This window comes from Rhinolophus ferrumequinum, chromosome 3 (assembly GCF_004115265.2).
Source record: "Rhinolophus ferrumequinum isolate MPI-CBG mRhiFer1 chromosome 3, mRhiFer1_v1.p, whole genome shotgun sequence".
In the NCBI taxonomy this organism is placed as follows: domain Eukaryota; kingdom Metazoa; phylum Chordata; class Mammalia; order Chiroptera; family Rhinolophidae; genus Rhinolophus; species Rhinolophus ferrumequinum.
The window spans coordinates 39,346,485-39,359,119 of NC_046286.1; positions in this window are offsets into that span (position 1 = coordinate 39,346,485).

Sequence of the window (12,635 nt, forward strand, 5' to 3'; positions counted from 1 at the left end):
GCTGGTTCAATTCCCACATGGACCAGTGAGCTGCACCCTCCAAAACTAGATTGAAAACAATGATTCCACAACTAGACTGAAAACAACTTGACCTGGAACTGAACTGCGCCCTCCACAACTAGATTGAAAACAACAGTTTGCCATTGAGCTGATGGGTCCTGGAAAAACACACTGTTCTCCAATATTCCCCAATTAAAAAAAAAAAAATTTAAAAGAAAAATTTAAAGAAAATAACTCACAGACAAAACTCATTTTCTTTTCTAGTTTACTTTATTGTAAGAATACAGTTTATAATACATGCGACATATAAAATATGTTAATTGACTGTTTAGATTATCGGTACGACTTCCTGTCAACAGTATGTTATTAGTAGTTAAGTTTTTCAACTGAGCGTGGGTTGGCGTCCCTAATCCCTATATTGTTCAAGGGTCACCTGCACTCTGTTAGTGAAATTGTTGGGAAACAAGCAGTTCCAAGCATTTCTGGGGGATTGCAAGTGGTGTAGTTCCTAGAGGGGACCATGTGACAATTATCTATACAATATTACAAATACTTTCACCCTGGAACCCAATTCTCCTGCTTCTGGAAACTTATTCTACAGAAATCTCTGCAGAGTTACAAAATGAGATGCACAAGTGATGTATTGTGGTATTGCTTGTAATAGCATAAGATGAGAAGCAACTCATTTTCATAAATGGAGGATTGGTTAAATAAATTACAGTACATCCTTACAGTGGAATACTATACCACTAGAAATGAATGACAATACCTTCTTTGATGTGATCTGGGAAAGTATCCAGGACAAAAGCAAAGTTCAGCATGGTGAACACAATGTGATGCTGTTTGTATCATAAAGGGGAGAAGAATATGTATTTGCTTTTGTTTGTAATTGCATAAAGTATGGGAAGTGTATGCTGCAAGGGGAGAGGCAGATGAGAGAACAGATTGGATAGAGTGGAAGCAAACTTCTCATTGTAAACCATTTTCACTTTTAAAACCTGTGAATTATTACTTATTCCAAAAATTAAATTAAAAATTTTAAATCCTACATCTTGCACATAATTTTTAGAGCCAGATTGCACGTCTTTGTCTCTCTGCCTTACCTTTTACAACATCAGTGAATTTGGGCAGTTTCCTAGTTTCTCTAAAGAAGAATTTGATGAGATGATAAATGCAAAGAAATGAGGCCTGAAACAGTAAGGTCTGGTGTAAGTTTGGGCTGTTATTAGTAATACTACATTTAATAATAACAATTTTAAAGAACACTTGGTAACCCTTTAGTGATGAGATTTTCAGAATCTTTCCAATATTCCTGTGTGATAGGTATAACCCGTTTCTGTTTTAGAAGATCATAAAATGAATGCCAAGAGAAATAAAGTGATTATTCCAAGATAGCACTGAGTCAGGGCCAAGTACAAATGCAGGAGTTGACAGCTGAGCATTGCCAGATCATTCCATGTCACACATACGGGAATGCTAGGAGACAAGTGCATTGATTTCCATTCCTTTTAAGCAAATCAAAAACAAAGTAACAATATAGCTGACTTAGAGGTATTATGAATGCACAGACTATTTCAAGATGTGTAAGACAGCTACAGAACACAGCCCCTGAAAGTAACTGCCACAATTCTAGATGAAATCAATACATGAAACCTTACTACTAATTTTCTAGAGGCTCAGAAAATGGGGGTTCACCATCGTGTTGGGAGATCCTAGGGAGAAACTTTAAATAAATAAGCAATAGATTCCACCATAGTGTTTGCATTTCAGCTCCGGAACATGCCCACCCTATGATTGTTTATTTTTAAGAAGACAGTATTATTGATGTGGAAATGACATCATTAGCAGGGCACTGTCGATAAATTCGCCAACCCCTTTTGGATGGCTTAGTCTGCCTTTGACTGTGGAAAATGAATATGTGCATGACATTTTGATATTTGGATTATCGGATAGCACTGATTCAAAACAGCACAAAGAAACAGCTTGGGCATTTTTCTTTCTCATCAAAAAAATGAAGCCTAACACATTGTGAAGAAATTGTGCCCCCTGCTGATTTCATTTGATATTAACATCATCATCTTAAATTTAAAAAACACACACACAAAAAAAACCTCCGCCTCCAGGACTGCAAGATAGTGCTGTGCTTCAAGGTCAGTAATTCAAATGTCCTCTCAGATGATAAGGCAGCCTCTCGCAGCAATTAGGAACTCTTTGCTTGATACTGACTTTGAGGAAAAGAAAGCAAAGGAGGAATGCTTCCTTTTGTGAGTCTTATAAAGATATTTGTTCTAAGAACCTTCTCAGTATTCCATTTACCTTTGTTGACTCTGAATAGGAAAAGCGCACAAGATGAAAAGCTTCGAGAGACAGCTGAGTAATGATGAGCACGAATCTCCTGTGATTACTTTCGACTTTATTAGGACACAAAGGGCATTAGGACTCTGTTCCTACTACTGGGAGAAATACAAATGCTCCTTGAGATTGACTGAGTTCATTCAATCTGAGAATGTTATTATCACCAATGAATAGTAATCATAGTCATGCATTCCAGGTCCTCAGGTATTTTGTTAACTTTTTATGAGCCACCTTTTCAGATTCTACATGCACCTTCTGAAAGGGTTGCAGGCCTGGACAAAACTGTTAAGTAGGAATGTAGCAATTGTAATCCTGGTCTCCCTCTTCTGGCGTCCTCTTTTTTGTGGTGACGTCTCGTTTCCTCCTTTGCCTATTGCCTAGCAATATGGGCTTTTAATCTATTTCTTTTCCTGATCTGAAACTGATTTCCCACAAGCTGTCAAGCAACCTTTCGGGAAGTGTTCACTGACAAAGCATATGTTCTTGTCCTCTGCTACAGATGGAATGTTTATGTCCCTGCCACATCTGCTATGTTGAATCCTAACCGTAATGTGATGGTATTTGGAGGCGGGGACTTTGGGAGGTAAGTAGGTTTAGATGAGGTCATTAGAGTTGATTACCTACGATGGAGTAGATACCCTTATAAGGGGACATAAAGAACAGAGATCTCTTCTCCTCCATTTGAGGATACAGCTAGAAGGTGGCTATTTGTAAACCAGAAAGAGTGCCCTCACCAATAACCCAACAATACTGGCACCCTGGTCTCTGACTTCCAGCCTCCAGAAAGGTGAACAATAAATATCTGTTGTTTTTAAGGCATCCAGTCTGTGGTATTTTGTTTTGGCAGCCGGAGCTAAGACATTCCCTTAAAAAGATATTTACATCTTTAGAAGAAATTCTTGAACATAGGGAGGACTTTAATTGTGTATTTGGCCTTGGAAAGGATCGTGGAGGAAGTGCTTCAAGGTAGAGGATCACTCCTCATACTTCTAGCCAAGGCCACAGGCTATAAGGTGTGATCAAAAACTACAGTGAATGTTTAAATTAAAAAAAAACATTATTACAGTAAAAGACATATTGCCATTAATCCCTCTCAAAATACTCCCCCTCACTTCAAACACATCCCATAGCTCTTGCCACTTTCTGAAGCAGTTCTGGAAGTCCTCTTTCATGAGTGTCTTTAGTTGTGCTGTTGTAGCTGCCTCGATGTCCTGAAGCAATTCAAAATATTTGCCTTTCAAGGTCATTTTGACTTTGGGGAAGAGCCAGAATGTTGCTCAATGACAGATCCAGGACATAAGGTGGATGAGGACACACTATGATGTTTTTATTTGATAGAAATTGTTGTATACCAGAAGCAATGTGTGACACGGAGGGGCGTATGAGGCGCCATAGTTGTGATCTGACCCTGGGTCCGGATCACAACTATGGCGCCATACCCCTCTGCTGTCTCAGGTGCTCATCTCCCTCTAGTGGCCTCCAGGGACATCACAACAGACAAGTAGGGAGGAGGCCACACACTCAGAGGCCACACCCTGAGGGGCGTTGTCCGGGTGCTTGGCAAGGGGCCTGAGGAGTTCAAAATCCGCCCAAGGGCCCTGTTCCCAAAAGCAGAAGTGGAGTTTTCCCTGTTTCAGTTGAAAGCACAATGGAAAAGTATGTCTCTAAAACAACCGAAGCTGACATTTAATGTCTAACCTTGAGCTGCACTCCACCACTAACGACTGACTGATAAACGTTGTCATCTCATGCTGAACAGAAATCCAAGCCATTCTCCCCACCAACCCCAAAAGATTTGTCAAGGAGTATTCCTTTACATGGCAAGCTCCGGAGGGCAGAAACCCTTGTCTGTCTTTTGTACTGTGCCTGGCGCCCAATAAACATGTTTAAATGAATTGACATTGAAATACACTAGTGACTTTGAATTAAAGAAGAAACCGATTCTTTCTATCAGAGAACGACTAATTCATCAGGGGAGGAGAAGGTGGCTGAAGTGCTTACCCTCAGCAGTGACTGTGGAATTGGATCTTAGAATTTCACTTCTACTCTTAACATAGTAAATTGATGACTAGGATCTGGGCCAGCACTGAAGGATTGATAAATATGAGATAGCTTTACACTACATGGCTCACAGTGCTAACCAAGGGTAATGTCTAGGGCACTGGAATGGAGCCAGAGCACAGGTTCTAGAAGCCAGAGGTGACCACCAGATTATGCCGAGTTCTTTGTAGAAAAGCTTCTTCAATATAGGTATTCCATGATTGCTCGTTGAATGAATGAATGAATGAAATTGTATCTATCACAACCATCTCCACACCGAAGATTACTTGTCATAGAGCACACTCATTGAGCTTAGTGGGGTCAAGGCAAGGCAGGTAGAGAATTTAATGATAGAACTCTGGTGTTTGGGGCTCCTACCATCAGTAGCAGTACCAAGGAGTGATTGGGACAAGGGTGGACTTTAGACTCCATCAGTAACCCTCAAGCCACCCAAAGAGCATACAATCTAAGCAAAAGCAATCATCTTGCTTTATATTTTCAACACAAATCCCCTAAAAGTTGCCCCTTTTAACCAGATTGCCCCTTGAGGCCCTGCCACATACATATGCTGGACCTCCACCCCTAATACCCATCTAAGTCTTGATCTGTCATCTCACAGAGGAGGGTGGTAGGTATTTGCACAGGAAATTGAGACATCAACTACGCACCCTTTTTAGAATAACTCATAAGGAAGGAAATAATAATTACTGATCGTCTAATATGTGCCAGGTACTATCTCTTGTTACCTCATGTAATCTTCATGGTATATTAGTCAGCACAGGCTGCCACAATAAATATACCACGGCCTGGGTGGCTTAAACAACATACATTTCTTTCTCACAGTTCTGGAGGCAGGAAACCAGAGATCAGGGCACCAGCATGGCTGGATTCTTGGTGAGGGCCTTCTTCTTGGCTTGTAGACGGCCACCTTCCTGTTGTACCCTCCCATGGAGAAGAGAGAAGGAGCTCTGTTGTCTTCACTTCCTTCTAAGGGCACTAATCCTATCGTGGGTGCTTCACTCTCATGACCTCATCTCACCCTAATTACCTCCCAAAGGCCCCACCTCCAAATACCATCATATTGGAGGTTAGGACTTTAACATATGTTTTTTTGGAGGGGACAAAACCGTTCAGTCCATAGTACACAGTAACACAGTGAGGTTGTTAGCATTGTCCACATTTTTACAGATACAGAAAGGGCTGGTAAAAGAAATGAAGTAACTTGGCCAAGGTCATACGGAGGGTGCCAAAAGGCAAACCGACATCTGCCTTATTCATCTCTTCCCAACATAATGGCACTGGTACTTGAGGACCTGACGAGGTCATCTGTATGCCTAGAAGCAGGATCCAATAATCAAGGAATGTAGGCTAGTAATCAAAAAGCAAGCATCAAGGGATAATGTGGAAGGGTCAAACAAGCTGTAGGAAGTAGATAAATGTCTCCGCCTTCTGCTGCTGGAACTCTGAGCTCTGCAACCTGGGTCTTATCAGCTCATCCCTTGAGACCTCAGGATCTAGATAACAAAGCATAGGGGCATGGGTCTGAAAGTTTTTCTTAGTTTTTAAAATGCACACATTTTTAGGCCTCACCTCCTGAGTATTTAGATCTAGTAGATCTGGAGAGGGGCCCTGATAACTGCATTTTTAGCAAGAGTGGCAAATTTGAAACAGGGGATTTGCTATTCTCTAGTTTTCATAACTCTTCTAAATTTTGTAAAACAACACTTAAGCTACATTCTCAAGAAAATTTTCTAGTAAATATTTTTATTATTATTTGTATATGGTTATGTTACAAAAGGAAAAGTTAAGGCATTTTGTGATGGGCTGCTGTGTTTGTAGCAGAAATATTGATATGTAGAAGTTCTGATGGTGTTTTCTACGTCATTCACTGGCATTTGGCAACTTGCAGCAAAGCCTCAATGGAGAGGTAAGCTCCCTAAATCCAGGAATTACACTTGATATTAGATGATAAAAGGTTAAGTGCAAAACCTTCCAAGGAATAGTTAATCTCCTGAAAAGAATGATTTTTGAACCAAAATATAGTAATGGTCCTTTTAACCAGATTTTCCTTTAGTCATTTAGCTTCTGTATTCATTACTTAAACATGCGTTGTTTTTAAGTGCTTACCATGCTTCAGGCTAGGATCTGTGATTAGGATGGATAAAAGTCACTTGGTTTCATAGACTCCAGTGTGTGTCATATCTCCTCAAATTCTGTTAAGCAAGAGTCTGGGTAAAATAAAGTCAATAAGTAAAAATGAAACATGTTACAGACTTCCCCACTATGAAAAGGATCGCTGTGCACACTGGTGTTTATATTAATGGGCACGTGGATGGCAATGGTGTCAGCAGCATGCTCTTTGAATATCATCAGTTATGAGGAGACCAAAATGCTTTGAAAGGAGACAAAGAGGCTGTGCTATGCCTTCAACTTCTAAGTAACCCCTGAGAACCCCATTTTGTTGAATCACATGCTCATCTGGCTAGGATTACTATTAGGATCCAAAAAAGGATAATTTCAAGTCCTTTTACTGAATGTTCCCTCATTTTCCTCTTATCATCGTCTGTTTATCCTAATTATTTAATCCTTGGGTCACTCAATTCTACCACTCCAGCTATTTACACCATTCGTACTCTTAGATAATTACTATTTCCTTCTTTAGTCATCACCCACAGTACATATATTTCATTATCTTATCTTGGTATATGAAACTCATCTCAATACACTAATGTACTTCCTTTTGAAGATGATATCAAAACGTTGGCAATTTGTCTCTCTTATAATTGAATAAGTTGCCTAGAAAAATGAGTTTTCCATCTTCTTTTTATTTCTTTGCTTATAAAACCTCTGTCTGTATTGGTGACATGCCACCTGCTCAAATATCTAAGATGAAATCTAATCGTTGGGCAGACGAGTAGTTGATATATGACTAACAGGCGAGTCTCCTTCAGGAAACTCAAGGTGGTGCAAGTATGTCTGATTCATACCTGCTGCAACTGCAATGTGTAATAATAGAGCAGCAACAGAGTCCAGATGATGACAGCCCAGCCATGGAGACTGGTTCTCTAACTCAACAGGGAGGTGGTGACCTGGTGAAACAAATACCTCTCAAAATCATTCCAGAAATTCCAAGGAGTGGTGTGATTTTTCTTCACATACTTGCTATGTGAAGAGACTATGTTGTTTAATTGATGCTTTTCTTCAAGTTTGGTCCACTGTTTCTATTCTTCCTTTATAAGTCTCTTCACTGTCATTCAATTTGATTTCTGCTCAACAAGGATTTCTTAAGCCCCTTTTACATGCTAGACACTGTGCTAGAAGCTGGGAATGCAGCCATAAATATTGTTATGTGGGACACTAGTCTCTTCTGTTATACTCTTCTAGTCATTTAATCAGATTCATCTATTTTTAAATATTTTGATAATGAGTCAGAGCACAAGAGTATGGGGCTAAAAGCATGGGGTCTGGTCAGATGAGACCCAAGCTCATTGTAGCTCATCTGTGTGTTCATGAATGTGCATGTACTACTGAGCTTTCATTTTCCCTTTTGTAAAATAGAGGTCACATATTAGTATCTTCTGCCCGTGGTAGGTGAGAGGATTAAATGCGACAATGCTTATAAAAGTACTTGCCCCAATACTTTGAACTTTGCAAGTGCTCAAAAAATGGAAGTTCTTATTAATTAGTATTTTGATTTTCCCAGACATGTATACACAGACTCAACTCGTTATCTGCCAAAAGGTGATGGACTCCATGAGTCATCAGGTGGGCTGAGTTTAAGATTTTGACCACAATTAAAAATGACATGTGACTGAATTCACAACAACATGTTGAGTAGTCAACCAGAGGAAAATTAAAGTTAAGATTTTTCCTGGCAAGTGAAATTAAGAGAATAAAAACTAGTGCTATGATCTAGAGTTCCCTTTCTCTAGCATGACCTTTCCTCAAATTCATTATGGAGAAAGCAAGTCTTAAAAGGCTGTGAAGCAAATCTTCTCTGGTTAAATATCTTTTTTAAATGCTGCATATTGTGCATTGTATATTCACAATGTATATTAGCATATTAAAGAGTCAGAGAATACTAGTAGAAAAGAAACCATTTAAATTTCCTACCATTTCCCAAATCCATGTCTCTATAGGATTCTTTGTTTGTTTTTTGTTTTTTGTTTGTTTTTTTAGTAGCCTCAATTACCATCGTAAGGAACAGCAATTGGGGAATGCTACTAAGAGAAGCTGAAAAAAATTGACCTCACAATCGTCAAGCAGTGAAAAGAAGCCATGCTTGGGAACTGGACAAACTATTTGTCTTGCCCTGACATTTACCTGTAGGGTAATCTTAGGCAAATCACTGGATTTCACAATATACAAAATGAAATAATAACACATTCTTCTCAGATAGCCATAAATAGAAGATTCATTAAGAAAACGCATGTAAGGTAAGAATAGAAGTTGTCAAATAAAAGTTAATATTATTACAATGTGTAACAACTTTTACTAGAACAAATGTCAAGGAGCATTTCTTAAGAGTAAAGCCTTTTGATGTTGGATCGCTGGGAAAAGGTTGTGGGGGGGTGTTCAGGACAGAGCTATTGACTAAAGCATAAGGTATTTGTAGGAAAGAGGTCAGAATTAAGGCTGCGAAGGTGGAGAAAAGAAGGAAGATAATTCAGTGCTGGAGTGCTGAGGCCACCAACAGAAATGGTGAGAAAAACATGGGTAGGTGTGTTAGAGGCGCAAAGTTAGACTTTTTTTTAAAGTGCAAGTTTTGAAGAGCTAACAAACCACCCCATTGGCAATTTCATCTATCTAGATCTTAGGAAAGAGATTGGAGCTAGAGAAATCAAGGAACCATTCGTATGTTATTGTGACATTTTTAAGAAAAGGATTATGTTTTATTCAGTTCTTTGCCTTCTGTGCTCAACCTAGTATCTGGTGCATAGTGGAAGATTTTAAAATGTTTGGGAATATAAACGAACAGATTAATACTCTGCAAATTAACAAATCAAAGTGGATTCAAGTCAAATGGCCGGGACAAGGTACAATACCAAGTGAATGAATGAAATGATAGTTGAAACAATGGAATTGGGAAGATCAACAATTAAAGGTATGTAGAGAAAAAGAAGGAGACCAAGGACTAAACCAAGAACTACAACTAGAATAAACAGAGGGAGTCAGAGAGGCTGAAAGAGAAACAAGTGCTTTCTAAAATGGCAGGAAAGAAAGAAGAAAGTGGGTGGTCAGTGATATCTAATGGTCTGAGAGGTCAGGTAGGATGAGAATTCACTTCTTTCAGCCATGCTTGGGGAAGACCAGCATGAAAATAATCCAAAACCCTGATGTCTGGGATGTGGGTGATACTACCTGTGTAAAAGGAAAGTCACTCTACAAACACACATCGTAGAATACGAATGTAAAATAAGCTCAATAGTAGAAGAACAGAGATCTAACCTGGCTCTTGTTTTTTGTAACACAGACCAATTCCCTTTAAACTTTTAATTATGGAAAATTTTAAGCATATGCGAAAGTAGAGAGAGAAAAGTACAATGAACCCCCATGTACCCAGCACCCATCTTGAACCACTATCAACTCATCGTCAATTTTGTTTTGTCTACATCTCCACCCACTTTCCCACACACATGGATTATTGCAAAGCAAGCACTAGATACCACGTGATTCCACTCATAAATAGTTTTGTATGAGGCTCAAGGGCATAAGGGCAGTGTAAAAAAAAACCCAGAAATTTGGTGTGGTGGAGCAGAAGAAACAACAAACAAAAATCTAACATCAAGGAGAAAACCCCTTTCCTCTCCTAGAATACGTGGCTATAACCAACAGAAAGTTAGCATAGTGGGGCTTTGTTTCGGATGAGAAAACAGAAAAACTACTAGATTTATTGAGGAAGAGAAAGGCTTTGGATAAAATTGAAATGTCTTTCTTCTGAATAGATTTTCTTATAAAAAAAGTTAATTTTAGAAAATTTCTAATTTCAGACAAAATTGTATATATAAAATCAGGGTGAGCAGTTATGAAGAAAGAACAATCTGAAATCAGTAAAGTTTGGTGCTTGAAAAATTAAAAACATCTAATGATTTATATGGAGAGATACAGAATATTTGTGGATCAGATGATTCAATATTGTTAAAATGTCAGTTGGCATTATCCTAAATTTGATCTATAGATTCAACATAATCCCAAGCAAGATTGTTTGTAGTAACTGATAACATAATTCTAAAATTTATCTGGTAAATCAAAGGACCTAGAATAGCCACAAACATTAAAAGAAAATACAGGAGAAAATATGTGTGACCCTTTGTTGTGAAAAGATTTCCTATGCAGGACACTAAAAGCATTAAGCATAGAAGGAAAAAAAATCAATAAAATGAACATCAAAATTAAAAACTTCTGCTCTTCAGAAGTCGTAGACTGAGAGAAAATATTTGCAACACACATATCTGACAAAAACTTGTATCTGGAATATAAAAGTACACTTAAAACTCATTAATAAGAAGGGAAACAACCCAGTGTAAAAATAGGCAAAAGATTTGAACAGACACTTTACAAGAGAAACAGATGAAAGATGTGCAACATTGTTAGCATCAGGAAAATACAAATTAAAACCAATATGAGATACCACTGCATACCCATTAGAATGCCCTAAAATTAACAATCAAAATTCACGAAAAAAAACACTGATAATACTGTTTATGAAGACATGGAATAACTGTTATTCTCAGACTTTGCTAGTGGGAAGATAAAATGGTATAATCACTCTGGAAAACAGTTGAGCAGTTTCTTAAAAATTGAACACGCAATTACCACGCAACCTAGAAATTCTGCTCTTAGGTATTTAGTCAAGAAAGATGAAAATATATATTCACACAAAGACTTGTACATGAATGTTTATAACAGTTTTATTTATAAAGTCAAAAACTAGAAACAATCCAAATGTCCATCAACAGGTGAATAGATAAATTGTGATATATCCATTCAGTGGAATTCTACTCAGTAATAGAAAAAAAAAACTATTGATACACAAGAAGAAGAATACCTCTCTAAAAGATGCTATGCAAAAAAAGGTAGACACAAATAAGTACAAAATACATTATTTTATTTATCTGAAACTCTAGGAAAAAAATAATCTATAGTGACAAAGCAAATCGGTGGTCACTTGGGGCCAATGTGGGGTGGTAAAAGGCTCAGAGGAACGCTTTGGGCTGATGAAAATATTTTATATCTTGATTATAGTGTAGGCATATGAGTGAATATAGCGTGAAACTTTGACAAACTGCACACTTAAAATGGATTCATTTATTTATGTAAATCATGTTTCAGTAAAGTTCAACAATAATTTTAAATCACAGTGAAGACAAAGAAGATGTGATTTCACCCTATATATAACTATAACTCAATAAAGGAATAAAAGATAAAAAATGATGAAAAAAGGGACAAAAGATATAGAGAAAAGATCCTAGAAATCTAATGTTTTAATTTGAAATCTTAGAAAAAGAGAAGAGGTGAAGCCGAAGACATAATTAAAGAAAATTTCCTGAATTAAAACTGCAAGTCAGCATGTTTAAAAGTTTCATCAAATAAAACAAATATTTATTGAATAATGAATGCCTTGCTATATTTTGTTGGACTTTCTAAATTTCAGGGACAGGAATATAAATATCCCTTTACTCTCAGGTTTCTTTTCTGTAACAATGAGATACAAAAGACAATGAAGTGTGTTGAGGGGAAAAAGACAATGAAGTGTGTGTGTTGAGGGGAAAAAGTGTGACCCAAGAATTTGAGACTCAATCAATTTGTTAACTGAATATGGTGAGGGCAACAGAAAGATAATTTTAGATACAAGTACGTAGGGGCTAAAAAAGTCTATCAATACCTACAGACTTATTGAAAAAAAAAAACTCAGAGATGTGTTTCAGTTCACTGTGATATGAATTAAAATAAGAAACTGAAGAATGTGGTACTTATTGTATACAAGAACCAAGGTGGTCAATAAACCCTATTAAAGGCAAACTATTGTTGTGATATAGCTACAAGACTTAATTGATAATGGGAAAAATAATCCCTAGAAGAGAACCTTAACAACAACTGGGATCTAAAATCGAAGATTGCTGTAACAAATACTGAAAAGCAGTGGGTGATGGTAAGAGTGTTCTGAGGGGGTGAAAGTATGCTAAAGATAGTTGTTTGCTTTTTTTAACTAAAGGACAAATTAACTATTTTTCATACTT